Source organism: Haemaphysalis longicornis, unplaced genomic scaffold (assembly GCF_048455015.1).
Source record: "Haemaphysalis longicornis isolate Haplotype H1 unplaced genomic scaffold, Haemaphysalis longicornis Haplotype H1 scaffold_3, whole genome shotgun sequence".
Taxonomy (NCBI): Eukaryota; Metazoa; Arthropoda; class Arachnida; order Ixodida; family Ixodidae; genus Haemaphysalis; species Haemaphysalis longicornis.
Window position 1 is genome coordinate 170,502,614 of NW_027526335.1, and position 27,548 is coordinate 170,530,161.

The 27,548-nt window shown below is 49.7% G+C and overlaps 1 pseudogene; it reads right to left on the bottom strand.

Annotated features, from left to right (window-relative positions):
• The window catches only part of LOC144175530 (uncharacterized), a 36,185-nt pseudogene extending 15,623 nt beyond the window's left edge, over positions 1-20,562 (bottom strand).
• Positions 20,563-27,548: the final 6,986 nt, after the last annotated feature.

Sequence of the window (27,548 nt, forward strand, 5' to 3'; positions counted from 1 at the left end):
ACTGTCCTCATTTCCGTCCGGCATGATCAAACGACGAGAAAACTTGCTTGGGAGGACAGATATAGCCTTCAGGACAACTTTGCGCGCAGCCTGGGCAAGCATTTTGTGAACGGGCTCTGCTACTTGAGCGTTAACTTGGGCATGAGGACAAGAGTTGCGCTCCCAACTCGCTCATCATGTCTGCAAATTTGGCTGTTGATGACGGGTGTTAATGGAGGATTCCAGAGTCGGGGCGCCGCCGCCTGGCTCTCCATGGCCTCTCTATGCGGGGCACACTTTGGAGGGCAAGGGGATTGCTTTTTTATAGGTTCAAGATTGGCTAAAAGCGTCTGATTTTGTGCCTTGAAAGATGCCACTAGGATGGGAAGCTCAGTGTGAGCCGCTGAGCGGGTGGGGGTGGGTGGAGGGGGGAGAGGAGAGGGAGAGGTGGAGTTGCAGGACACCGTGCTCTTGCCGCCATCGTTGCCATTCTTGACGATTTTTGCGCAGGATTAACCTGGTTTTTCCTTTTAAAGACGATAGTCTTTATTGGGTTATTTAAAGGGGCCATGCAGGCAAAATACAAGTTTTTTATTGGAAAGATTGCGTGTTTTATAGCGCCCCAAGCGCTTGCCCGACAGCAAATGATGCCGTATTCACTGAGAAATTAGTTAAATTAGGTTGAAATTTTGATTCTCCCACTAAACCGTGTGTTTTCGGTACGTCAGCAGTGAAGTCATGAGTGCGCGCATTCAGACGAACTTCCACTGCATCATTCGGCTCTGCAATCTTGCTTGCCGTCAGTCCTCCCAAGTGGCGCTACCATACTGATCCATGGACCGTTGTCGGCAGTTGCTCTCTTGGCTTGTTTTTGTTACCGTATAAGTATTCGCTTGGGGAAACACGGGGTGTCCTCAACAAACAGGGTCACGTAAGACAACGGTGTTTACGCCTATCGAGCAGTGTCGTGTAAGACAACTCCAAAGCTGCGGACTGCTGTGCAGCAAAAACAAGCATATCCGCAGAGTATCAACAGCAGTTCCCATGGGTACCTGTTTTCTTACTTGTATTTTCGTAACTTTCCTTGTTCACGGCACCATTCTTGCTGCTTTAAAATGAATATGCATTACATTTAAGCGCAAACAGCTCGTTAGGCAAGCCTATAAGCTCTGCCTAATTTTCATTTGCTTTTGCCAGCCTCAGCCAATCGCGCATCTGGGCCCATATGGCAACATAGGTTCTGTTATGGGAAAGGAAGTGGTGGGTCACATGGACATTCCCCTTTTCTCCAATTATACAGCTTATTTGAGTGACGTGTGCGTTAAGATTGGTGTCACTATGATTCTAACGAGGCAATCTCTCGAATGAACTTGTAGCGGCAAGCCACAGTGCCAGCGGCAGCAGCGTGACGCAGGCCCACGGGCGCGCTCACCCGCCGTTGGACTCGCGCGCCCCTGGCATCAGTAGATAGAGTCCCCACGGCGTTCGGAATAAACCGGCTTGCTACGTGGTCTGGTCGTCTCTGTTTCAACGCCTCCGTGGCATGCGCTCTACAAACTAAACTTGTGTTTTGTCTGCGTGGCCCCAATAAACGTAGAAGCTTTGGTCTCTTTGTATCTTCGGCGGTTCGCAAATCGCCGCGTGGTTGGAACGGCTGTCGCTTTGGTATCTCTGTCTGTCCCTCCACTCTTCCGCCCGGCCAAAGTTAATGCAGACATTCAACGAAAGGTTTATATACCCCAGCCATATCTAAGCATGTAAGTCCGGTGGCAATGTTCCTACATGTATACATTGCTGTGCCAAAACTAAACATAGCGGATATCTGCGGCACTACATCAATACGTAGGTGATATTTCCAGTGTTCCTTTGTGAAAAATGACATGAATGCTTCACTGTTGCGAAAGAAAATTAAATACAAGCCACCGCACGAACGGCAGTCCTTCCGATGGACAGATTCTTGGGGTCGATCTCTTTGGAGTGACCGGCCGCCCAAAAATAATTGGATATGGTGGCGCCATCTGGCGCGCGCCTTGAGCGCGCAACTCCGGGGGTTTTCTAACGCCACGGCCAGGTGGCGCCACCGGTGTCGCCGGCACTTTCTTTCATGTTAAAGGGACCCTGCAACACTCTTTGAGCAGTGCAAGTAAACCTGCGCGACGTTTAGATTACACTTCCAGGAATACGTGAGCCAAATATTACGCCTGCACGTGAAGCGTTGAGCGCGCAAATCGATGTGAAAGGCGCGGAAAAACCAACCGTTCTCTCTTCAGTTGTCCTCATTATGCAACCCCTGGCATGGCCTAAGGGACGTTACATAGGCCATGGCTGCCCGATTGGTTGTCACTGGTCAACTTCGCGGCTAGATTCTCCCATTTCCGTCATCGTCATCGCTGTGTACGAACCTCTTCTATGCCTGAACCTGTAGGCATAGTTTTGCCGTTTCTTTTTGCTTTTGAGTCACTTTGTTGACCGCTGCTTCGCCGCCTCTGTATTCTTTTGAGTTGTTAGGGGAGCACAAGTTGGCTCCAATAAACTTGTTTATCCTCAAGACAACTGCGTCGTCCTTGGCTTCATGCCATCTGGTGGAGGTGCGGGGTACTCACCCTTTATGCTCTCTACGACATCTGGAAGCCGCCAAGCCAGCCCAACCAGAGGAAGCCGCCGACTGCAAGCAGTGCTGCCCGAGTTCGGTCTCATGCCAGAAGGGCCCAAGAGAAGGAGCGCTGCAACCAACACCATGGTGCAGGAACCAACGTCGCCAATCGTCCTGCAGCAGCACCGGGAAGCGTGAAATAAATTGCCCGGACGCTCAGACGCGAAAGAGAGAAAAGGAGGAGTGCGAGTGGGAAAGGCGAAGGGCGCTTGGCTTTTCCGCCGCTGTGCACACTCCCTGCGCTCTGGGACCTGCCGGAGCCGCCGGAGCTGTGCCATAGAGAAATAAAAAGGCTGTGCCCTCTGCGCTAGCCTGTGCTCATGTTACGTGAAGTGTTTCAATCGGCATGTTGTATCTCGCTTTCTGCGACGGCCGCGCTGTGGATTGAACGCCTAATCATTCATATTCTAACGAAGTTACGAGTGCTTCAACCGTGCCTGTGTTGGATTTCGCGTTCTCAACAGGTGTTTCCCGCCGCTTATGCACTTACGCGAAGCGGCAAGTGTTTGGATCAAGCCAGTCGTGGTTTGAGTCACGACAGTCGGTCGTGGTTTGGATACACAGTGTGCGCTACCGCATCCGCTCCTCATGCTCTTACGTGAAGTGCTTCAACCGTGCCTCTGTGCGTGATTACGCGTTCTCAGGCGTTGCCCGCTGCTGTAGATTTCGAAGTGCCTCAACCGTTCGCCAATCGCCGTGTATATGAACCGGTTGTTTCTCGAGCGTGTATCTAGATCTACACCATTCACCCTGTGGTGATCGACCGCCGCTGTAAAAGTTATAAAGTCAACCTTTAATTGTCAGGTGTTGCCCGCCGCTGTGGATTTCGAAGTGCCTCCTCAGCCGTTCGCAAATCGCCGCGTGGTTGGAACGGCTGTTTGTCAAACGTGGATCTGCACTGTTTACCCTACATGGAATCAGCTTAACCTTTGGCCCGAAAATTGCATTTTGTGCCTTGATTGTTTCTGCGATAGTGCAGACCACGGGTGCAGACAACCGTGTTGCTTCAGATATATTTTTTTTCTAGCGTTCCGTGCTGACGAGACGGCAATTGGAACTCCCTAAAGTTTCGTCAGGCGGAATGATAACTGGCCAGAGTCCTTCAGTGATTTACTATTGCTCTATTTCACGCCCTCGGCGGTTCGCAAATCGCCGCGTGGTTGGAACGGCTGTTTGTCAAACGTGTATCTGCACCGTTTACCCTACATCCCTACGTGGAATCAGCTTAACCTTTGGCCCGAAAATCGCCCTGATTGTTTCTGCGATTGTGCAGACAACCGTGTTGCTTCAGATATATTTTTTTCTAGCGTTCCGTGCTGACGAGACGGCAATTAGAACTCCCTAAAGTTTCGTCAGGCGGAATGATATCTGGCCAGAGTCCTTAAGTGATTTACTATTGCTCACATGCGTTGCCTCCATCAGGCAGGATGACCTTTAATTGTGTTATTCAGTAAAGCTTGGGTGTTGGGCTAGTTGGTATGAAGACATGAGGAAAAGCAGAGCGCTGAAGTTTAAAAGACGACCACAGAATAAAGGAGCAAACGAATAACACCAAGCGTTTCGTTTGTCCCTTTATTCTGTGGTCGTCTTGTAAACTTCAGCGCTCTACGTTTCCTCATGTCTTCATTGTGGCCTTTGGTGTGTGCTTCCGTTGCTAAATGTGTTGTCCGGTGCTTAATCAAATTTCGCCCCCCGTTTTCTTTGGCTACAGCCACGGTAGCCATTGTTTTCACCTGTCGTGCAGTTCACATGGTGAGAGCAGAATTGCTTAAAAATGCTCACTTCTGGAAGCATATTTGGGAAACTGGTCATTATAATGCAATAGTCATCACATCAAAGGCTATGTGACAAACTTCCTAACACCCACGCTTTGCAATCGGTCTACTGTACGCTGAATTTGCGCACGAGACTTAAGAGTGAAGTGTACATGCATGTGTTGCTGCAGGCCAGCTAACAGTGCTGAACTGGCTGTAAAAGTTGGTCTGCCAGAAAAACCACAATTTTTCAAAGCCTTTTCTTTTATTCATCGAACTGGCTTTTTCTCTTTCGCTTTTTGGAAACATATCAGGGCACGTCACAAAGCGCCCAGAGCAAGCCAAGCCCGACTATTCAGTTGTTACCACCTTCTTAAAAACTTTTCTGATTGCCCTTCACTTTTCAAAGTTACGTTCTGTCATTCTGTTACATTCTACCTAATGCTACCTTGGTGTGGCGGCGTACAGCAAAATAGGCCACCCAACCCGCCGCGGTGGCTCAGTGGCTAAGGCGTTGCGCTGCTGAGCACGAGGTCGCGGGTTCGATTCCCGGCCGCGGCGGCCGCTTTTCTGATGGAGGCGAAAAGCAAAAACGCCCGTGTGTACGAGATTTCGGCGCACGTTAAAGATCCCCAGGTGGTCAAAATTAATCCGGAGCCCTCCACTACGGCGCGCCTCATCGCCTGCGTTGCGTCGGCGCGTTAAACCCCCACAATCAATCAAAAATAGGCCACCCAGCCCCATCTCTTTGCTGGCAGGGCATTATGACATCGGCAAAGCTTCGTTAGGAACGCCCGCAGTGGCACCACCTAGGAAAAGCTGCTACGCGAACATGCCTGCGCCATTGATCAAAGCATTTCACAGTCGTGTTGTTTCCTGCTGATTGTGCTCATAATCCCCTGCTGTCACTAGCTGCTTTATCTGTATGCGCTAAGTCACTAGATATGTACAGTACTACAGTCTCTAGTGCACCCACATGCATGCATTTTTGTGGCTGTGCTTGTAGGCAAGGCAAAACATTCTGATGAAATCGACACTGCAACAAAGTGTGGAATGAGGCATCATATTTTATGTTTGCTAGATGAGGTTTTTGTCTTTTACGAAGCACAAGACCAGGAAAAGTTCTTGCACACATTCATATCCCTGCATCAGTGTTTGCTTCAGAAGAACGCTTCGACTAGTTCCACCAGTCATGTCTTGACATCCGCAATTAGTAATGTCACAAGTTGTCGTGCAGAACAATATATGGGGCAGCCGTGCAGCCGTGCCTGTTTTCACGCCACTTTGGGAATTTTCATGCACTAATAAAGTACTGCTGCTGCAAGTGGCATATTATTTGTATTCACAACACTGTAATTACTGATGCTGGCCAACTTGCTTTTGCACTTTAGTGTCTCTTTAGGCGTCTGTATTGTACCGTAAATTCATTAGGTCCCTCCTGGGCAGATGTGCTGAACTATGCTCCTGTGCTATGTCGCTTTTGCATCCCAATATATTTACTTCCTCTTTCTCTCTTTTTAAGCATAGCAGCAACCTTTGAGGTGCAAAAAGTGTCGAAACATGAAAAAGTTCAGTGTAGTTCTTCGTGCTTGAAATGAGTGAGCTACATTCTGCGCATATTACACCTTGTGGCATTTCTGCTGCCCACAGGCCTGAAAGAAGGGCACGACAAGTGCTTGACTTGCAACAAAGTTTATTTGTTTGCACCGCAAAGATATGCAAGTACAAAACATCAAAAGCAAGAATCACAAGCAGGAGCCTGCGTCCTAGCCTTAAAAAGGTGGCATTATGCGAACCATAAAAACACAACTTTAGTCATATGCATACTCCTATCACTCAGTACATTCACATTAACAACTTCAGCAATTGTAGCAGCACCCTCACAAACAAAGCACAGCAACATCTCACTAAGTGCATTGGCAAAAACATTCACCTACACAGTCTGTACAGATGATTAACAAGCAAAGCTGTGACATACAGTTGCTGTTTTATGTGTGATGTGTGGCCTACTCATTGAGCTGTGCTTCACAGAGTAGCTTGCTGCATGTGCGCTCTGCTGCGAGAGACGCCTTAATGTTCCCTTTGATGTGGCATTCCCAAGTAGCACTGTCGGTAGGTGTGAGAGTGTAGCTGCGTCATCTATAAACCTATAAGCCAATCTCTGTCTTTGTCGAGAGTTCGACGGAATGCCGTCTGGTCAGGTAAAGGGATTTGTATAAATGTTGCAACAAAATTGACGTTTCGGGATCCGTATGGATCCCTTGTTCATAATGGATTGATGGCTTAGCAGCAGGCTCCTAAGTAGCGTTGAGCGCAAGACGTAATGTACGGGAGTACACATGGTTTAGAGTGCCAGATGATCTGTTGATTGTGTTGCTTGTTGTCTGAATTATTAGCGATTCAAGATTGAGCCTCGTTGCGAAATTCTTTCCCGGCGACCACTACATAATTCAGTCACAAATCTCCCATCAAAGAGCGAGCAGACAAAAAATTGGCACTGCGTGCATAACAAATTGGAAGAACTTCCGAGAAACCACCTCCGCTGATCGGATAACAGTCTCGAGGAATGGACTACCAAGCTCATTCAAGAGGCAAGAAAACACGCCAAGGAACCTTTCCTTACGCAGGATAACCCAGCCATCGATGCCCATCTCCTCCACCTCTGGGACGCCCGTAGAGGGCTAATCAGGCGGTGGAAAAAGAACAAGATGAACCGCAAGCTGAAGATCCGCATTGCGGAAATTACGGCAGAAGCTGAAGTGTACGCCCGTGAGCTGAGCCAGCACAACTGGACGCAGTTCTGCAACAAGCTGCAAAGAACGCTGGGAACCCGCCGCACATGGTACCTGCTCCGTTCCCTTATGGGCCCCGGTGAATATAAGGCGGTCGCAGCAGACCAGCTTCGCCGATTAATCCACAATTACCCGGGCACAGAAGAAGAGTTGTTGGACGAACTTATTAAGCAAGCCTTGGCGCCCCCACCTCATGTCCAACCCACCCAGGCACCTGACTACACAGGCGATCCGAATCCCAAAATGGACGAGCCGTTCTCCATTGCTGAAATCGAGGCGGCAGCGTACAACCTCACCCGAAACACCACTCCGGGTCGAGACAAAATCCCTAACAAATTATTGCGAAACCTCGACCATGCCGTCCTAGAAAATCTTCTAGTCTACATCAATGAGTGCTGGCTAGCGGGTTTCCTGCCCCCACAGTGGAAACACGCAGACGTCACTTTCATCCCCAAGCCCGGCAAACCCTTGAACTCCAAGAATCTGAGGCCTATTTCTCTGACCTCATGTGTCGGCAAATTGTTTGAACACCTGGTTTACAACCAGCTCTCGCCCCACGTTGAAGACAACGGCTACTTCCCTGACACGATGTACGGCTTCCGCCCACATCTGTCAACCCAAGACATACTACTTCAGCTTAAGGAGGAGGTGCTGGACGACTTTAATAGCCACAGCAAGCGGTCCATCTTGGCCCTTGACATTAAGGGGGCATTCGACAACGTTTCTCACCAAGCCATCCTTCAAGGCCTCGCATCTACAAACTGTGGCGAGCGCACATTCCAATTCTTTGTCTCCTTTCTAACCCAGCACACAGCAACAGTGGGCATCGGGCACCGTCGATCCGACGGATTTAAAACCCTGCCAAAGGGCACTCCGCAGGGGTTGGTAGTATCCCAAATACTATTCAACCTCATAATGAAAGACTTGCTACCCCTACTAAAAGCCATCCCGAATCTTCGCCACGCAATATACGCGGACGACCTAACGCTCTGGGTCCCCACTGGATCTCCGGGCGACCAGCCAGATGCACTTCAAGCAGCCATTCAGGTCACCCAACAATACCTGAAAGCCCGAGGACTCGATTGTGTCCCCGAAAAATCTGCCCTTCTAACCCTGTGCAAAAGGACATATAAGAAGCGTCCAGATGAGCAACGCGTCCCCAATGTCCCACTCCTACGCATATTAGGCCTCACCATACCAAAAGATGGCCCAGGCGCTCAGACTATCCTTCCCTTGCAACGGACTCTTGACCAGCTCATTCACCTCATCCGCAGGATCTCCCATCAGCGACTTGGGCTACAAGAAGCTGACACCCTGCGCATCATTCACGCCCTCCTTATTAGCCAGGTTACGCCACCGTATTTGGCCCTGAAACCCGCAGAGAAAGAAAAGCTAAACATCGCCATACGCCAGGCCTACGAGGCCGCCCTTGGACTGCCTCCAAAAATAGCAACAAGAAAACTTCTACAGCTCAGCATCCATAATACATGGGAGGAACTGGAAGAAGCTCATCGCATCTCCCAATTCACGCGACTTAAGCTCACGCCAACCGGCAGGGCTAAACTTACCCGGCTCGGCTCCAGGCCTCCCCCAATATGCGAACAGAGGCAACGCATCCCTCTAACTATCCGACAGTACATCACAATCGCACCCATTCCCAGAAATATGCACCCCATCTATAACAAGGCACGCCGAGAAGCCCGGATACGAGCCCTTAGAAAACGCTTCCCCAACTCTCCCTGTACTCGTTACACGGATGCCTCTCCATACCACCAACAACCGGAACATGCCGTGAGTGTCACCGGAGCCAACAGTGCAGAACTGACGGCCGCTACAGTACACACGACATCTATTGAGGCAGCAGAAGGACTTGCCATCGCTCTAGCCGCCACCACTGGAAACGGCTACTTCACTATAATCCGCCTGCCGCAACTTCCTGCTAGGTCGAATAACACCCACGGCCTTAAAAATTCTGCAAAGTGTGCACCAGCTCCCGGAAATGCACATCATCTGGACCCCCGGACATGAGTCCTTCGAGGGGAACGAGGCGGCACACGCCGCTGCCCGCGTTCATACACACCGGGCCGTTTCTCAAGAAGGCGAAGTCACGCAGCCCCTTCGCTCTCCCAAGCCCGCTACTCTGAATTCATACGCGGACATCCTCGCCCATTACCGCCACGAACGACGACGCTTCCCGCCACCACATTCCCATTTATCCAGAGCACAGGCGACTGCCTTTCCTCCATGCCATGTACCCCACCCTCTACTACTCAACGTGTAATTTCTGTCACCAACCAGGCACCCTGTACCACATGGTATGGGAGTGTCAGAAAAACCCCATCTCTTACCCCAAATCCTCACCCAACGTACGAGCAGTGGGCGGACCAGCTGGCCAGCTCCGACCTCTCAGTCCAGCGTATCCTGGTGGAGAGGGCTAGGGCAGCCAGCGCGGACCAGGGCTTCCCGGACTACAGGAGGCCCCCCACCTGGTGGGCACCTGAAGCTCGTCTTAATAAAGTTTATCCACTCCACTCCGTGGCTATGATGCGCGCGTGGTCCCACTCTATCTTTTGGCCCATCTTCTCGACATGCTCTGCAAGTGCATTCGTCACGGTGTGGCCCTCGGTGACGTCATTTTTGTGCTGTTTAAGACGCCGGCAAAAATTTCCGCTTTCACCATTGTATACCGATTCGCAGTCGGCGCATGGGATTTTGTAGACCACACCAGGGAAACGTTGCCGAGGGAGGATCCTTTATGTTAAGCAAGTCACCCGTGAGCTTAATTGCTTGCTTGCACATGCGCGATCTGCACACCACGTTTTCTGAAGACACGAGCAAGGGCTTCACTTCCAGGCAGTTCCTCCACAAGGACATGACATTAGTGTATCGCACGCCGTTCGATGTCACTGAGCTCTGCACCTTGTTACGGTTTTGCCTGTCTAACACTTGCTTCTCGCACAAAAGCGAATTCTACAAGCAAATTTTCGGTACCGCTATGGGAGCATTTATTTCAGTCACGACTGCAAATATTACAATAGAAGCAATTTAAAACAAGGCATTGGAAATATTTTAGCCGATACCCAAGGTGTTCCCGAGATACTTCGATGACTGCTTCTGCGGTAAGGTGTACATCAGACAAACCAGCCGATGCGTAAATGACCGCCTCAGGGAACATGATCTTTCCATGAAGAATGGCACCGGGTCGCATTTGCCTCATCACTACCGCGAGTGTGGCAAAGGATGCCTTCCGAGACTGACAGAGACAATCATTATCGGAAAGAGTCGTGACACCGTGGCGCAAGAACTGCGCGAAGCGTATTTTATCCAAAAAAAACAGCGCAGGCTGTATCAGTGAAGCATCGCTATCCCTGTTTTCGAAGGAGTACCGGATCCTAGACAACATGCGATAAAAAAGTGTGATTGTTGTCTTCAGCTGTGGCTATTTTGTTTTTATAGTATCTTTTTCAGATCTATTATCCTTTGTGTATGTTTGTGCGTTTGTAGATAAGCTACTTATACCGCTGTCTTTCCTTGGAATAAATCAGTTGTTAGTAGCGCATCTGTCTCGTCGTTCTTCGTTTTTTCTGTCCTCGTTTGTAGCGCTCGATTTTCCTTAAGCAATGAACCAACTAGCCCACCAGCATATTTTACTAAAAAAGCGGACCCTGATTTACAACGCTACTTGCCCGTACGATTTCGAAAAGGAGCTTTTGTTATAGCCGACGCTTCAGCTATCACGTCTCTCTCTTTGAAGGGAACAAACCGCACGCGGGCTGCGATCGATCACTATTTTTACCATACATTATGTGCAAACAGCTTCGTGAATATCAACCCAGTATTTTTTGCCTTGCTGCCCATCGGGAAACGAATTATAAAACGGATCTAAAACGATAAGCCAGCTTCCACAGCTAAATGATGCACTAAAGCACGAAAACATTTCCTATCTGCCACTGTTTTTCTACTTTAACCAGAGACAGGGGCTGCTGAAAACATTTTACTTTCAAATAAACTAAATCTAACACTCAAAGTAAATACTTCACTTGGGAATTGAACTTTTAAAAATCTAGTCTATTATTTAGGAGAGGAGAAGTTTCGTTAGTTTTCGCACTTGACGAAGACGACGGCCGATATTTGTGCTGATGTATTTGTTACTTAGAGAAAGGCTGATTTTGGCTCACTTAGCGAGTCAGGCAAAAGACACACAAGCGTTTATAGCCGCATGTACAACAACTCTATTTAGGTCGTCAAACTTTTGAAAAGGTCTAAAGGATAGAGGTGGCGTTGGGCCAGCCCAAATATGGCCCATATTGGACGCGGGATGCAAGCGGCCAAAAAGTTATAAAATATCTTTTTTTTTCTGTTGTAAATGCAATAGGAATGACAAATGTAAGGCATGTGCTCATTTCGCGCTATTTTTATCTTTGAGTAAAAATTTTATTTTTAAGTAAAAAGAGGTTTGCTAACACCAAGACATTCGCAAGCGCGTGAATAGTTTGTAGGCTTCTCATCTTTCTTTCTTTTTTTTTACATTGAAAAAAAATGGCGGATACGCCTGCCTATGCGGTTAGTTTAAACATGTGATGGCGACGGCGGTACAGCGCGCTGGTGTAGCAGAGAAACCCCGGGCGAGCACATCCCTGCACCTGGCGGAGCGCCCTGCAAGTCGCCGGAGAAATGCGAGCTTCACGGGACAGGTTCCCCAACCTCCTAAGAGCTTAGACTGCTTATTTGGACAAAGAAAAATTTGAGTGCAGTTGGCCTTTAATGCCGAGACATGTGCATTTAAAAATATTGGAGGTGATTTCTTGTGAGTTTTCACTATTCATTTACGACTTGTAGTGCCATTCACACACCTCAGGAGAAAACATAACCCTAAATGAAGAGGCCCACACAAGGGGCACCCTATTAGGTGCATTCTGTCCCTTCTGTAGTCCGAGAGCTTTGGCGTGCGGCACCCCATCTCTGACGCTGAGGTTCAGGGTGTGAGGACCGCTTGACCTTCTTGCTAGCCGAGCTCTTGGCCAGCAGGCACTCTACCTGGTCCCCGGTTGACCCCAGGGCGACGCCTGGCAATGCTTGTGGGCTGGACCTTGACGGTACAGCCGCACCTCCGGGCGCTGGTGAAGCCTGCCTTCATGGGCAGGCTCCTTCCTGGGGCTCCTTTCTGATCTTGTGCATCTGCCGCAGCAGCTGCTGAAGGGCAGTGGCATAAAATGGGTTGCCAGCAGCTAGGGAAGGCTGGCGCCACCACTCCTCGTAGATCTTCTGCAGCTCCGCAGTGTCCTACGAAAAATTTGTTCAGGATATACCACAGATTTACTCAAAATTTGTTGCATCTCCTATCTTTACTATTGTCTTCTTTGCACTGCTGAAGTAATAAGGGTGTTCCGTAGGTATTCAACTACGGGCCTACAGGGAAACCCATTAGGGCTGAAAAATGTTCACAGAACTCACCTTCCCCTGCCAAGCTTAGATAACCAGTTTGAACCAGAGAATACTACGCAGGTATTTACAGATTAGTTTCACAAACATTAATGCATTCATTGAACTAAAATAAAACACAAGAAAAAGCTTTGTTTAGTGCCATCTTCAGTTACATAATAATGACTGATTGATTGATTGACTGCGAGGTTTAAAGTACCGAAACTACACCTTGCTTATGAGGCGCGCTGTAGTGGAGACAGCTGGGGTTTAATTTTGGTCACCTAGGAACAGCTAGGAAGAGTTAACGTGCGCCGAAATCTCGACACACAGACGCTTTCGCTTTTCACTTCTATCAGGAAAATTGCTACCGCAGCCGGTATCGAACCCATGTCCTTGGGCTCAGCAGCACAACACCATAGTCACTTTAGTCTCACAGAACCCAAGCAACGCCTCTTCAAAATCCGAGGGTTCCTCAAAGCCTTACTTGAGAGTCCCTGACCTAGCGCTTTCACAAGGCACCTTTTTATTCACAGGGCCTTAGTGGCATACAAGGACTATTCAGCGAAACACACAGAAAAAACATTAAGACCAGAATGTAAAATTTTACAACTCAAAAACTTGCACTGTGCAACTGACTGTGTATCTAATGGTATGAGATTGGATCCTGGCAGAGTCTGTTTAACACTTCTTCTTTTAAGCTGGGCTGAAGACTGTCCCACCTGGTGGGGGCCCCTAACACCAGTACAGTGCTGTTTAATGAAAGTTTATTCCTCCTCCTCTTAGCACCCTCCCTATGTCAGAAAGGGCCTCGGAAGACATACGACAGCCAGCATGCAAAATTTCACACTAGCTGTGACATATGAATACTACTTCATTCTTGCTCCCCTTTACATTCATTGGGAAAACTTGTTCGTCTTGCTTCTGCTATGATGCTACGCAGTCATGTTGGATTGCCTTAATTTTTGGAGTGTCTTTTTTGGCATCCTGTAGCCTTCTTCTACTTAGCTCCTGCAATTGTACCTTCGTAAAAATAAATTTTACTACAAGAGACCCCTGAAAAAATGCATGCACGTGGTTATAAAATAGAAAGCTCTTTCCAAAAGTGGAGTGTGTTGCTGAGAAACAGATCTTGTTCAGGTGTCTAGTTTTTACCTAGGTGTCCAGTAACTGGAGTAAGGGTCACAATTATTAGGCTTTGCTAAAATAAATGCACGAGCACAAGCCACACCTCAACACCTCACGTTGGTGACTGCTTCCAGTTTAGCCCTGGGCCTCCAGCTGTGGCTCGGTATCCATAGGCAGCTGCTGCTGTTCAGGCTCTGCTGCCACCGGTTGGCCTTGCCCTGTGGGTGTGCTGGTGCTGGCTTCTTGGGAGTTGCCCTGTGTTTGCTTTCCCAGTCAAGCTTCCTGAATGCCCCCTCCAGACATGCTGTAAACAGTTAGGAATAGTTAAAACTGACTGTGAATCAGATCGAATATTCTCAAATACGAATAGTAGAAACCAACCGCGAATTACATATATTCGAATGTAAATGGCAAAAGATTACTGCAAATGAATTATTTTCAAATGTGAATAGTGAAAATTCACTTCACATTGAATTTGATTAAAACTGCGCATTGCTCCCACGCCAGGCTGCTGTTAGCTGTGCCACGTATAAAGAAGTATTATGAGCTGCACTGTTGTGGCGAATACCACACGCCCATTTATTCCTTCTAAGTGGAACAAAAATAGTAGAGCGAAGGTATGTACTGAGACATATGAACGTCTGGGCCATAATTTAAAAGTAGTTTTACAAGCACAGGCTTTCAGTCAGGCTGTGCCATCTTCATTAGGACAGGTGCATCAGACAAGTCTAGTTAAGTGCGCCGTGGCTGTGCATGTGCTCATCGCTGCCTTTCTCCCGAATTAGAGAATTCAACACTGCAGAACAGAGTTTCTGCGATACCTTTCCGTCTACACTGCATGATAGCTTGCTTGAAGCTGAAAATGAAACTGAAAGAGATACCATGTTTGCATAAACGTTGGCACAGGTCACATAAAAGTAGCAATAAATGGAGTGTGCTGGGGTATATAGCTACTTACAATGTTCAACGTGATTTGGTGCTCTTCTGTCCAGCTTAGTGAGGGGGCTCACTCCTTCGTCGCCATACTGCCCTGTCCCCCACCCACACAACCAGTGGTAGACGGTGCTGACTGGGGGATTTACAGCGCTGCTAGCGAGCAGGTCCTCGCCGTCCTCCTGCCTTGCCAGCTTCGTTTTATGAGGAGCTAGTGCGGCTGCTGGGGTCGTATCATCTTGAAAGTAGCGGAAGAATGCGGCACTTTTGTCCGATGTGGGTTTTAGAAGGCGAAGCCCATCGGCGCAGTCGAGCCCGTGGTTGAGCACCTCATGCAGCTTGATGACAGCAGTCGGCGAGACTGGCCAGTTGAGGAATGGGTCGTTCTGCTGAGTTGCTTTTGTGACTTCCTAATTTTGACATCTACAAATGCTTAGCAGTAGTAGAATGCTTTCCGACAGTTTCGTTTGAGCTTCTGTGCTGACACCTTCACTCCTTGTGGAACAAAAACCTGTAAAAAGAGAATATCACAAATTATCTGAATTCTCAAAATATTATTTAAAGCTTGATATACAACGACTAACCTGCAATATATTTTTTTACTTAAATTACAATTTTATGAAACACAAACGTGTTAAACGGTAACATTTTGAATTATTTTAGTTGTGAGATTATTATTGAGAACCAGATATGCAATATGTAACCTGCAAATGTTTTTTTTACTTCAATTACCCACTTCATCTGACAAGTTTCACAATCAGACAACTAAGAAATGCTGAAGTTCCAAGGTGATGCGCATACTGTATTAAAGATGTGCCTCCAAGTCATGTTCTGATCTACTTCGCGGAATAAAAAATTATACAGGTTTAGCACTCGCCTATCACTTAATTTTCCCATGTATGAAAAATGGCGTTTTAGGAAAATTTGTGTTGGTACCAAGCAAAAAAAAAACTTGCTCAATCGCTCACGAAATCGAAGCGGAACAGTTGCATGTTATGCTCTTGCATATAACACAATTCTCTCCAAAATAGGACAGTTATATGCTTCCCACATTTCGGTTACGTTTAAATCCACTGAACACGTAATAACACGACACGTTTAAAGCCTCTTTTAAAGCATTTTCAGTTGGTCTTTTTTTCCTCCTCAGCAAGGGGTGCCCCTTTATAGACCGAAGGGGGCAGGAGATAATTGGCTAAAAATCATTCATCTGTGAAAATGTCAAAAGCATGACACACATGCTTGACTCTTTTTGCTCGGACCATACTATGAAGCGTTATTTGTTTGTGAATTAGAATTACATCACACATTATTCTGATATTGTTTAATCTTACGTAAGGAAAAATAAATGAATTTGAACATGAAGTGAAATGCGGATTGTTTTTGCACGGGTGCTTCAAATCGTGGTCAAAAAATCCCAGCCCAACTCAATGTAATGTAATTTAAGCTATATGTTCTTTCACCTCGGCCAAGAGAACATACAACGACGAAGTTCAGCTGTTCTTCCCTTTGAAATTGAGCGTGAAAGACGGCGGCATCGATGATTGACCCGTGGCGTTGTTCAGCGTGACGGAAGCAAGTGTGATCAGTAGTAACCAGATTTTTAAGCCACCGCTACTGTAATAATTGCGTAGCAAAAAAAAAAACTCGCTGGTGTAGCTTCGCAACTGCAACTGATCAGTCTGTCTTGATTTTACCAGGTCGGGTAGGGGGGTGATTTGGCAACGCCTCCGAGGACCTTGCCAGAATAAATAAAGACACTGCCGTAGAGCATCTATGGTACCTCGTTGGGTTGGGGGCTCCCAGTCGACGATCCACGACGCACGGTTGCCTCGCCGTAGTAGTCAGCCATGCGTACGCATCCACGCACGAAGCACGTTCACGTTATCGACGCTGGCTTTGCAGCCTAACTCGAAAGGTTGGTCGCGCCCGCGCATGTCACAACGGCTGAAGAAATTAACTGCTACTTCGTCGTCGAACTAGAAAAAAACCGTAAAATTGCAGCAAACTCTACGCCACTGATGCTGCTGGTGCCGTGAACGTACGTGAACGAGCCCTAAACAAGAGCAGAGGAGTGCGGAGTACGTTTACTGCTTTGTTCGCACGCCGGCAGAACTAGCCTAAACATCAAATAGCAGAAAAGGACTGCGGAGTACGTTTGGTGCTTTGTTCGAACTTCGCACACCACAACGTTTTTATGGCGCAAGGTTTGTTTTGCATTCAACAGGTGGCGCACCGCAAACGCGCAATTTTTAAATTGTAAGCCGCGGCATTCGCGCTCACGTCTCCGGCTACGGATGAGATTTCTTTTTCTTGGAATGCATTTTTAGCATTTCTGCGCGTACTGTAGCACAATATCACGTTACTGTGATCGCCTACAGCATCAGCAACCATGCTTAAAATAAGACATATTCCCGCTGCATTTTTTATTCAGTGACAAAAAATTAAATTCTCAACAAGAAAAGTGGGGGGAGGGTTCATTATGAGAGTAAATACAGTAGCTCTCATTTTAAGCACGAAAAACTACACTGAACTTTTTCATTTTTCGACACTTTTTGCACCTCAAAAATTGCTGCTATGCTTAAAAAGAGAATGAGGAAGTAAATCTACTGGGATGCACAAGGGACATAGCACAGGAGCATAGTTCAGTACATCTGCCCAGGAGGGACCTAATGGTTTTACGGTACACTATAGACGCCTAAAGAGACACTAAAGTGCAAAAGCAAGTTGGCCAGCATCGGTAATTGCAGTGTTGTGAATACAAATAATATGCGACTTGCAGCAGCAGTACTTTATTAGTGCATGAAAATTCGCAAAGCGTCCTGAAAACAGGCACGGCTGCCCTGTACATTGTTCTGCAGACAACTTGTGGCATCACTGATTGCGAATGGCAAGACAAGACTGGTGGAACTAGTCGAAGTGTTCTTCTGAAGCAAACACTGATGCAGGGTTATGCAAGTTTAAAATGAGTGTGTGCAAGAACTTTTCCTGGTTATGAGCATTTTAAAAGACACAAACATCAGCCAGTAAACATAAAATATGATGCCTCATCCCAGGCTTTCTTGCAATGTCGATTTCGTGGGAATGTTTTGCCTCGCCTAGAAACACAGCCACAAAAATACATGCATGTGGGTGCACTAGAGACTGTAGTACTCTACCTAGCTAGTGACATACAGATAAAGCAGCCAGTGGAAACAGGAAAATTAGCACAATCAACACGAAGCAGGACGGCTTTCAAATGCTTTGATCAATGGTGCATGCATATTCAGCAGCTTTTCCTAGGTGAGTAGCGCCTGCAGGCGTTTCTGGGGAAACATGGTCAAGTAGCGCGGTAAAGACGGGACAAAAGTAGAGACCACACAGGACTAGCGCTAGACATCAACTGAAATTTTTACTACACACATCAAAAGATATACAGGAAGGGCGCATGCGTGAACATGCTCAAAGCACAAATAAAAAAGACAAGGTCAAGTGGTGCATTTTGTTACGCACATGGCAAGTTCGCATCCAGATAATCTATTTCTTTTTTTGATGAACTAATAGATGCCGTGCTTACACACTTTTCACCGGCTTTCATGATGCACCACGCTTCAAACAATTCACGGCTGGCTTGGTCCTTAAAACAGCACAATGTTACTGTCTTCTCGTAAATTGGAACACAGTGTGGAACGCACCGGCAGCGGCGGCAATGGTCAGCTAAATGGCCCCCCGCAGCGAGCGCTTGAACAGCTGTACGGTGCTCCCAGAGCCTGTCATTTATGCACCTACCAGTCTGCCCAATATAGCATTTTCCACCAGATAGAGGCACTTCATATACAACACCTTGTTTGCAACCAACAAACAGCGTGGCATGCCTCTTCTTCGGTTACCCTTCTTCTCGCCATTCACAGCAGAGCACATTCGTGCTAGTTTTTCTGGGGCGGAGGACACAACGTCGGCACCACATTTCCCCGCCACCTTTTTAAGGCGGTTGGAGAAATTGTGCACGTAATGCTGGGCTCGTTCTTGCTCCCTACCACGGTGCTCGGTCGGCCCGCGATTGATTGCTCTCATACCAAGAAGTCACAGAGCAATACCGCCTCTCCCGCCGACGCTTTCCCCCAGCCCACACACGACTACAGGCCTCCTTTCTTTGCGAGGTTCATCTCGCCCTTGACGCCGTGCCCCTGACTTGACGTCACGCAATAGGCTTTCAACCACTGCTGCTATTACTTCCCGAGGGAAGCCGGCATCGTTCAAACGTGCAACTTGGTGCTGAACACTATCGGCGACTTGGTGCTGACAAGACTTCTCGAGGGCACCGCGAAGACAGCTAACGCCAATACCCCTTTTCACTATCTTCGAATGCGCTGAACGATAATCCAAAATTGCCTTTTTTGACCGTGGCTGATACGCCCAACACACGCGTGTTCCACAGAAATTAAAACACACATCGAGGAACTGCAAGGACCCATCATTTGGTAATTCATGAGTGAATTCCAAGCCGTCAGAGCGCTCCAGAAATGTTTTCTTAACTGTCTTGACTAAAAGGTTTACTTCTTCTGGCTTCACCGACCTAGTAACAATCATGTAATCATCGACATATCTAAATATCGTTGCCGTGTCAATATATGCCTCAATGCTGCCGCGCCAGACAAACGTCTTCAAATTTTCCTTCTTCCCACACACCATATCCGACTGGAATAATCTGCCTGTATCTGTTGTCTGCAGCATTGATGGGATTGAACATATTGAAAATTGAGACAGTATGTTTTTACAAGTTACTGTATTTTACCCTGTGTTGTCGGTTTGTTTATATTTGAGTGATTCCTGCTTGGGTCCTGTGTGGGGCCTGCAGTATGTCATAAATAAATAAATAAATAAGCTGGTCCGCAGCAACACATGCAATGTACACTTAACTCTTAAGCCAAATACAGCCACCATAGCACATTGTTTTCACCTGTTTTGCAATTCACACAGTGAGAGCAGAACTGCTTAAATATGCTCCTTCTGGAAACGTCTTTTGGGAAACTGGTCATTAGGAATGCAATAGTCATATCTTCAAAGGCTCTGTGACAAGCTTAATAACACCCACGCTTTGCAATTGGTCAGCAGTACACTGAATTTGCACACCAGACACTTTCCTAAGCGGTCGCCAGCGACAAATAAAAAGGGGGGTGGGTGGTCACAATAGATTTGAACCCTGGAACAACACATTTAGCAACGGAAGCGCACACTAAAGGGTCATCCTGTCTGACTGAGGAAATCGTCCGAGCAGTAGTAAATCATTGAAGGACTCAGGCCAGTTATCATTGCGCCTGCCGAAACTTTAGCGAGTTACAACTGCCGTTTCGTCAGCACGGAACGGTAGTGAAGAAAAAAAAAAGAACGAAAGCAACATGGTCGTTTGCGCTATCACAGAAAAAATTGCCCCCACCTCCCCGAAGGGAATCGTGAGGAAGTGCGAATGCATTTCTTGCACCGAGAGTACACAGCGTAGTAATTGTGCCATCGCCTTGAGAGGCGCAGTACCGGCGAGGGGGAGCTGTCAGGCGAGGGGAGAGGCGCGCGCCGAGGGTGAGTGCAAACCTAACCCTTCCCTTCCCTTCACGATTCCCTTCGGGGAGGTGGGGGCAATCGGAGCCGGACCCAGCCGACTCCAGTCGATGCGCACGCCGCTAGCGACATACAACGGCGCATGCTCCAGGTGCTTCAACCACGCCAAGATGCTACCACGCTTTACTAGTCCGCGCCTGTACGTAGCCGGACTCACCAGCCTCCGCTTTACGTGCACGTCTATCGCAACGTCCTCGGGAACCAGCCGCGGAAGACACTCCACCACGCTCGGAACGTCGATGGGCACGTTCACGATCTGTCCCTTAATGCCGTACTGACCGTTGCCCCGAGTCAGCCGCCTGATGACCATGAAGGGGAGGCGAGGCGAGATGAGGCGCTCTTCGACCGAGTTTAGATCGGGAAGGTTAGCGGGACCCCCACCTCCCCGGCGGACGATTCAGGCTCGCTTAAGAAGTGCATTCGCACTTATTCCTGGCCAATCTCCCACGTGGGTATGTGCCATGTCAGCGGCCAGGCAGCGCGCGCCCATCTCCCCCCGTTGCTAAGGAAGACGAAAAGCGCGCGCACCCGCAGCTGTTGCTATGCGGACGGCGGAAGGTTCGGGGTCGCTTATAAAGTGCATTCGCACTTAAAAAACATCGGGGCACAAAATGCAATTTCCCGGCCAAAGGTTGAGCCGATCACATGTAGGGTGAACGGTAGATCTACGTTTGAGAAACAGCCGCTCCAACTACGCGGCGACTGGCGAACGGTTGAGGCACTTCGAAATCTACAGCGCCGGCCAACACCCGAGAACGCGAAATCACGCACAGAGGCACGGTTGAAGCACTTCACGTAAGAGCATGAGGAGAGGATACAGTAGAGCGCACACTGCGTATCCAAACAGTTGCCGCTTCACGTAAGAGAACGCGAAATATCCAACACAGGCACGGTTGAAGCACTCGTAACTTCGCTAGAATACGAAGGATTAAGCGTTAAATCCAAAGCGCGGCCGTCGCAGAGAGCGAAATAAAACACGCCGATTGATACACTTGTCGCTTCACGAAAGTGCCCGAGCAGAGGCTAGCGCAGAGCGCACACTTCTCCGGCGATATTCAACGCCGGCAGGGCGGTCCCAGAGCGCGGGGAGTGTGCACAACGGCGGAAAAGCCAAGCGCCCTTCGCCTTTCCCACTCGCACTCCTCCTTTTCTCCCTTTCGCGTCTGAGCGTCCTTGCAATTTATTTCACGCCCCCGGGAACCGCCATCGGAGCCCCCGCTGAAGACCCTGAAGAATGGTTGGAGAAGCTGGAGCGCGTGCGCATCTTCAACAGGTGGGACGACGAAGAAACTTTCCGGCATGTCTTCTTTTACGTAGAAGATGCTGCTCGAACTTGGTTCGTCAACCATGAGAGTTCTTTGTCCGACTGAACTCAATTCAAAAGGGAGTTTCTTAAGACCTTCACTACCGTTGCGAGAAAAAAGCGAGCTGCGCTTTTGCTTGAAACTCGAACGCAGCACCCCAACGAAGGTGTCGTGATCTTCGTTGAGGAGATGAAGCGACTTTTTCCCCGTGTGGACCCCGAAATGACCGAAGAAAAGAAGCTCAGGTTTCTAATGCGAGGAGTGAAGCAAGAGCTTTTAGCTTGTCTAGTCCGTAACCCGCCGAATACGGTGGCTGAATTCGCGTCTGACGCGGCCGCGATGAAGAAGACGCTAGAAATTCGAACGAGGCAGTACGACCGCCCTGTCAACGCGCTGTTCTCGGAGACCATCGGTGCCGCAACTGGAAGCTCCGATACATTGCGAGAGACCATCCGAGCAGTGGTCAAGGAGGAGCTTCAGAAGCTTTTTCCAACAACGCCGCAACCTCAAGTGGCTTCTCTGACTGACGTCATCCATGAAGAGGTTCAGCAGGCGCTGGAAACTTCTATGCCTTCAGAAGCACCCCGTCAGCCCCAAGCGATGACCTACTCCGCAGCTCCTCGTCAACGCCGCCCTGCTCCAACCCGTCGTCAAGAGGCTCAGCCATACCGCCGTCCAATGCCGCCCGCCCGACGCCCTGTAGACCAATACCAGACGCCAAGGAAGACCGACGTGTGGCGAACGCCCGATAATCACCCGCTGTGCTACCACTGCGGAGAGGCCGACCACATCTACCGTCGCTGCCCTTACAAGAGGCTCGGTCTAGGAGGATTCTCCGTGGACGCACCACTCCCCGACCCGGCCAGCGCCCAACTGAGAACGACGAATACTTGTCCAACGCGAACCGAGGACCTGCCCGCTTCAACCGTTCGCCGTCGCCCTACCGGTACCAGTCGCCAAACCGCCATAACACCGCTGACTTCTCACGTGGAAGGTCCCCCAGCCCACGCGGGGGAAACTAAAAGCAGCACCTTCTGGAGGTGAAGTTGCAGAACGGCGAAAAAAAAATCACGCCATATCCACGGAATGAATGATGATAAGTGGGGCGAAGCTCGAGAGGGGGAGATCATCGGTAACCGTAACTCTCCTGTGAAAGTTCGCCCATTACATCATTAAGAAAGACGTAAGACTGTGTGCGTACATTGTACAAATCAACTTCTATTTTCGGAGTCAATGCTCCCATGCCCAGACCTGGTGAAATACCCCGCGCCATCGAGGACTACCCCGCACCTCCACCACAATTTGTCACGTAGGATGGGACACAACGGTAAAGAAAGAACTTTTATTTAGGGCGAACTTGTGCCCGAACAAGACGAGAGGAAACGAGCAAAGGTCCTTGCGTCTCGTTCGATCTCCGAGAACGACTGCCTGCGTTCGTGGCGTGATCTCTTGCGTTATCTCCCCCTCGCAGTGCACGTGCGCTCGCGCCTCCGTTGGCGAACACAGACAAGCTCGCGCTCCCGGTGCCGAGTTTGCGCTGCCGGTTGCAGCCGGTTCTTGCGCGTACAACGCGGCCCACTTTGCGACATCTCCGAAAGCATGCGGCGGTCACGTACCACGAGACACAAGGGATGGACAGACCCATGGCTTCGCTCCTAAAACGAAAACCCTCCAACGACGCATGGCCGCACCGAACACCGTGCCTGCAGCCCAACGACTCGACCTAACCCGGACGTGACTCCTGAACCCGACGACGACACGACGCGACGCGTACCCGAAAAGACAGAGCCTGCCGCTGAGAAGATGACGAGAATGACGACGCATGGTGCCCGACCGTCACCACGCACAAGCCGAGATACAACGCCCCGACGCACCAGAAACTCGAGGAAAGCGGCGTCCGACGTCCAGTTGCCCATCGACGGCTTTGATGTAGTCCCCCTCATCGACACGGCAGCCGACTACTCGGTAATGAGCGGCTCATTCGCGTCAAAGCTGAAGAAAGTTACGACAACATGGGACGGTCCGCATATACGCACAGCAGGAGGACATCTCGTAACGCCAACTGCAACGTGCACATCACGCGTCACTGTAGGCGGCACCACGTACCCTGCTGAGTTCGTTATTTTGCCTAACTGCTCCCGCGACGTAATTCTCGGACTGAACTTTTTTACGGACAACGGCGCAATAATTGATCTGCAGACCAAGTCGATAACTTTTTCCTCCGATCACTCCACGACGCCGCAGCCGAACCCCGATCACCGTGCTGCTGTCAGGATCGCCGACGATCACATCACCCTGCCACCCCGCGCAAGCTTGATGATCGCCGTCTACTGTGAGGATGCTGCTTCTGACATCGACGCTATCGTAGAGAGTGACCGAAGGTTGCTTCTCGACCGCGGTGTTTCTGTCGCCCTGCGGGAGGAATCTCCTCACCAGACTGGGAATGGCGTCCCCCGAAGAAAGATCCCAGCAAGTACGCGACGTACCTCCAAAAATAAGAATAAGCATTGACGTTGCACCTATACCCCGCAAGATGGACCCTACTTACCACGCAGGGAGAAGATAATCAAGAGCGCGCACTCTCGACAAACGACACAGGGACCGAGAGCGCACGGTTTACACCGACGCCACCGACTACGCCAGAAGGGGAGCCATGAGCGCCGTGGTTACTTCAACAGAGAACCACCTTACCAGCATCACCTTGCCCTTCACAACCACTACCCAAGCAGAGGAAGCGGCCATTGCTCTGGCCATCTCCCAGACAAATGCGGATACCGTTATTACGGACTCGCAACAGGCTTGCCGAAACTTCCTTCGTGGTAGAATTTCCAAAACGGCTCTGAACATCCTGCTGCAAAAGCCACCCGAAAGAAAAGTGAAGATTGTTTGGACGCCAGCCCACTCAACCCTCAAGGGCAACACGACCGCCCATGACATCGCCCGAGATCTATCCCGCCAGGCGACACGAGGGTGTAGGTTAGAGACTGCGTGTCCTTTGGTTACGTATCAAGACATTACGGGTTACTATAAGTGCCAAAGAATGATATATCCCCCCGGTCATGCATCCCTAACCAAAGAGCAGGAGCACTGCCTCCGGCTCCTCCAAACAAATACGTTTCCTCATCCGTCAAAACTTCACTTGCTCCATCCCACTCAGTACTTCCAGCTGTGCAAATTTTGCGCTTCCCCGGGCACCCTGTACCATATGGTATGGGAGTGTTCGGCAAACCCCAAAATTTCAAGAATCGCGCACCCTTCCCGTGAGCAGTGGGAGAAGGAGCTGTCCAGCTCCGGTCTCGATTCCCAGCTTAGGCTGGTGGAAAGGGCCGTAGCGGCAGGGGTCTCCAATGGAGTCCTGGAATGAGGGCCCCACACCACATTACGATGCTCCCAATAAAGTTTATCCTTCTCCTCCTCTGTCGCAAGAGGCATTGCCCATTTTATGCAACGCCAATCTCACCTTTTGGTCACTTATTTCACCGAAGAGTACCAGCATTTAAACAAGGGAGCTGCAATTGCGTTCCTCAAAGAAACGCAAGAAGCAAGTGACGTGATCGCCGTCGCCGACTTTGAACGCCCACTCGATGACACCTTCAAGCTTCCGCAGCCCTTCGACGTGAATCCGGCGCTACCGCAAGACGCAAGAACAACGGAACAAATTATTGGCTTTGATGCGTCGCTACAGCGAGTGTTTTTCGTCGAGTTCAAAATTACGTCAGACACCCCTAGCGAAGCACCGTATTATAACTGAGGATGGAGCCCGACCTACCCGACAGTCACCATACCGCGTCTCTTCCCACGAACGGCAAGCCATCCGGACTCAAGTCGACGACATGCTCAGCGACGACATTATACAGCCATCGAAAAGCCCCTGGGCGTCGCTGGTCGTACTCGTAAAGACAAAAGACAGCACATTAAAGGAGCACTGACACGAAAATTTTTTGTTCCACTCTTATTGTTTTTATCGATGCTTAATGGTCTGGCGAACCCGAAACAGCCCTTCAAATACTTCAGCGCGCGATAGTTAATTACATTGAACGGCCTGAAAATCGTTTGTTTCAAATCCCCGCGCTTTCATCCCGAACGGCGCATATGACAGACTCCCGGACAGACGTCACCGCTTTGTGCGGACGTCACCGGCGCCCGCTTGAGAGGGTGTTGCGCCCGCTCGCCGCTCGTGGGGTCGCGCGCGTGAAGGGACGTCACGAGTTTTTGACGAGCGCTGTCGCGTCACTTCTTTCCCGCTCTTGGATTGACGTCACGCTGATGTCCATTTGCTGAGTGCCGCTCCGCGCGCTGCTCCGTCGGCGCGATAAATGAGATCCAATTGAACTACGTTCTTCGCGTCGCAGGCCGCTCATATTTCAGCCAGGGTATTATGTTGAGTGAAGGAAGCGAACTGCGCAATAATATTAACGCCGAAAATTGGTGTGAGTGCTCCTTTAAGGTTATGCGTTGACTACCGGCGACTAAACAAAATCACCAAAAAGGACGTGTATCCCCTGCCACGAATCGACGACGCGCTTGACCACCTCTGCTATGCCAAGTACTTCTCATCGATGGATTTGAAGACCGGCTACTGGCAAATTGAAGTGGACGAGAGAGACCGAAAGAAGACTGCGTTTATAACCCCGGACGGCCTATACGAGTTCAAGGTGATGCCTTTTGGGCTGTGCACGGCGTCAGCAAAGTTTCAGAGAGTCATGGACACTGTGCTAGCTGGCCTGAAGTGGCACACTTGCCTCGTATACCTCGACGACGTTCTGGTATTCGCCCGGAGTTTCGACGAACACCTTGCAAGGTTGGAGTCTGTACTCGAGGCCATTCGTACATCGGGGTTAACGCTGAAGCCTGAAAAGTGTCGTTTCGCGTATGAGGAGCTGAAGTTCTTGGGCCACGTCGTCAACGCCGCGGGAGTCCTACCTGACCCGGCAAAAACTTCGGCCATTGCGAATTTCCCAAGGCCGAAAGGCAAGAAGGGCGTGCGAAGATTTCTCGGACTGTGCGCATACTACCGGCACTTCGTCGCAAACTTTGCCCGCATTGTGGAGCCACTCACACGGTTGACGAAAGATAGCACGCCTTTTAGCTGGGAAAACGACCAAGAAAAGGCATTCTGCGAGCTGAAAAAACGCCTGCAAAGCCCTCCCGTGCTCGCTCATTTCGACGAAAACGCCGAAACTGAAATGCACACCGACGCCAGCAATATAGGCTTGGGTGCCGTTCTCGTCCAAAAGCAAAGCAGTAGCGAAAAAGTAATAGCCTTTGCCAGCCGTGGTCTGTCGAAGGAGGAGAAAAATTACTCAGCCTCTGAAAAAGAGTGCCTCGCAATTATATGGGCCATTTCGAAATTTCGCCCATACGTATATGGTAGACCATTCAAGGTTGTCACAGACCACCATGCGCTGTGTTGGCTCGCCAATTTGAAGGACCCCTCTGGCCGTCTTGGGCGGTGGAGCTTGCGCCTGCAAGAGTTCGACGTTAGAATCGTCTACAAATACGGCAGGAAACACTCCGACGCCGACTGCCTGTCCCGCGCCCCCGTCGACCCGCCACCACTAGACTCCGATGAAGACAGCGCGTTCTTCGGAGTCGTTACGGAGAGCGACCTAGCCGCCCAGCAGCGTGCCGACCCCGACTTGCGCGTTATGATCGTCTATCTCGAAGGACGAAATGTCGCCGTGCCTAGGGCGTTCAAGCGGAACTTGCCACCATTCAGCCTCAAAAACTCCGTCCTCGTGTAGAAGAATTTCAGCCCCGGAACGATAACGCATTACCTACTTGTCATCCCTGCAGAGCTCCGTAACGAAATTTTGGAAGCGTGCCACGACGACCCGTCTTCCGGACATCTCGGCACAGCTCGCACTATTGCAAAAATCAAGGCGAAGTACTTCTGGCCCCGCCTTACATCCGACGTCACCCACTACGTTCGGAGTTGCCGTGACTGCCAGCGACGAAAACGCCGCCGACAAGACCCGCCGGCTTTCTGCAA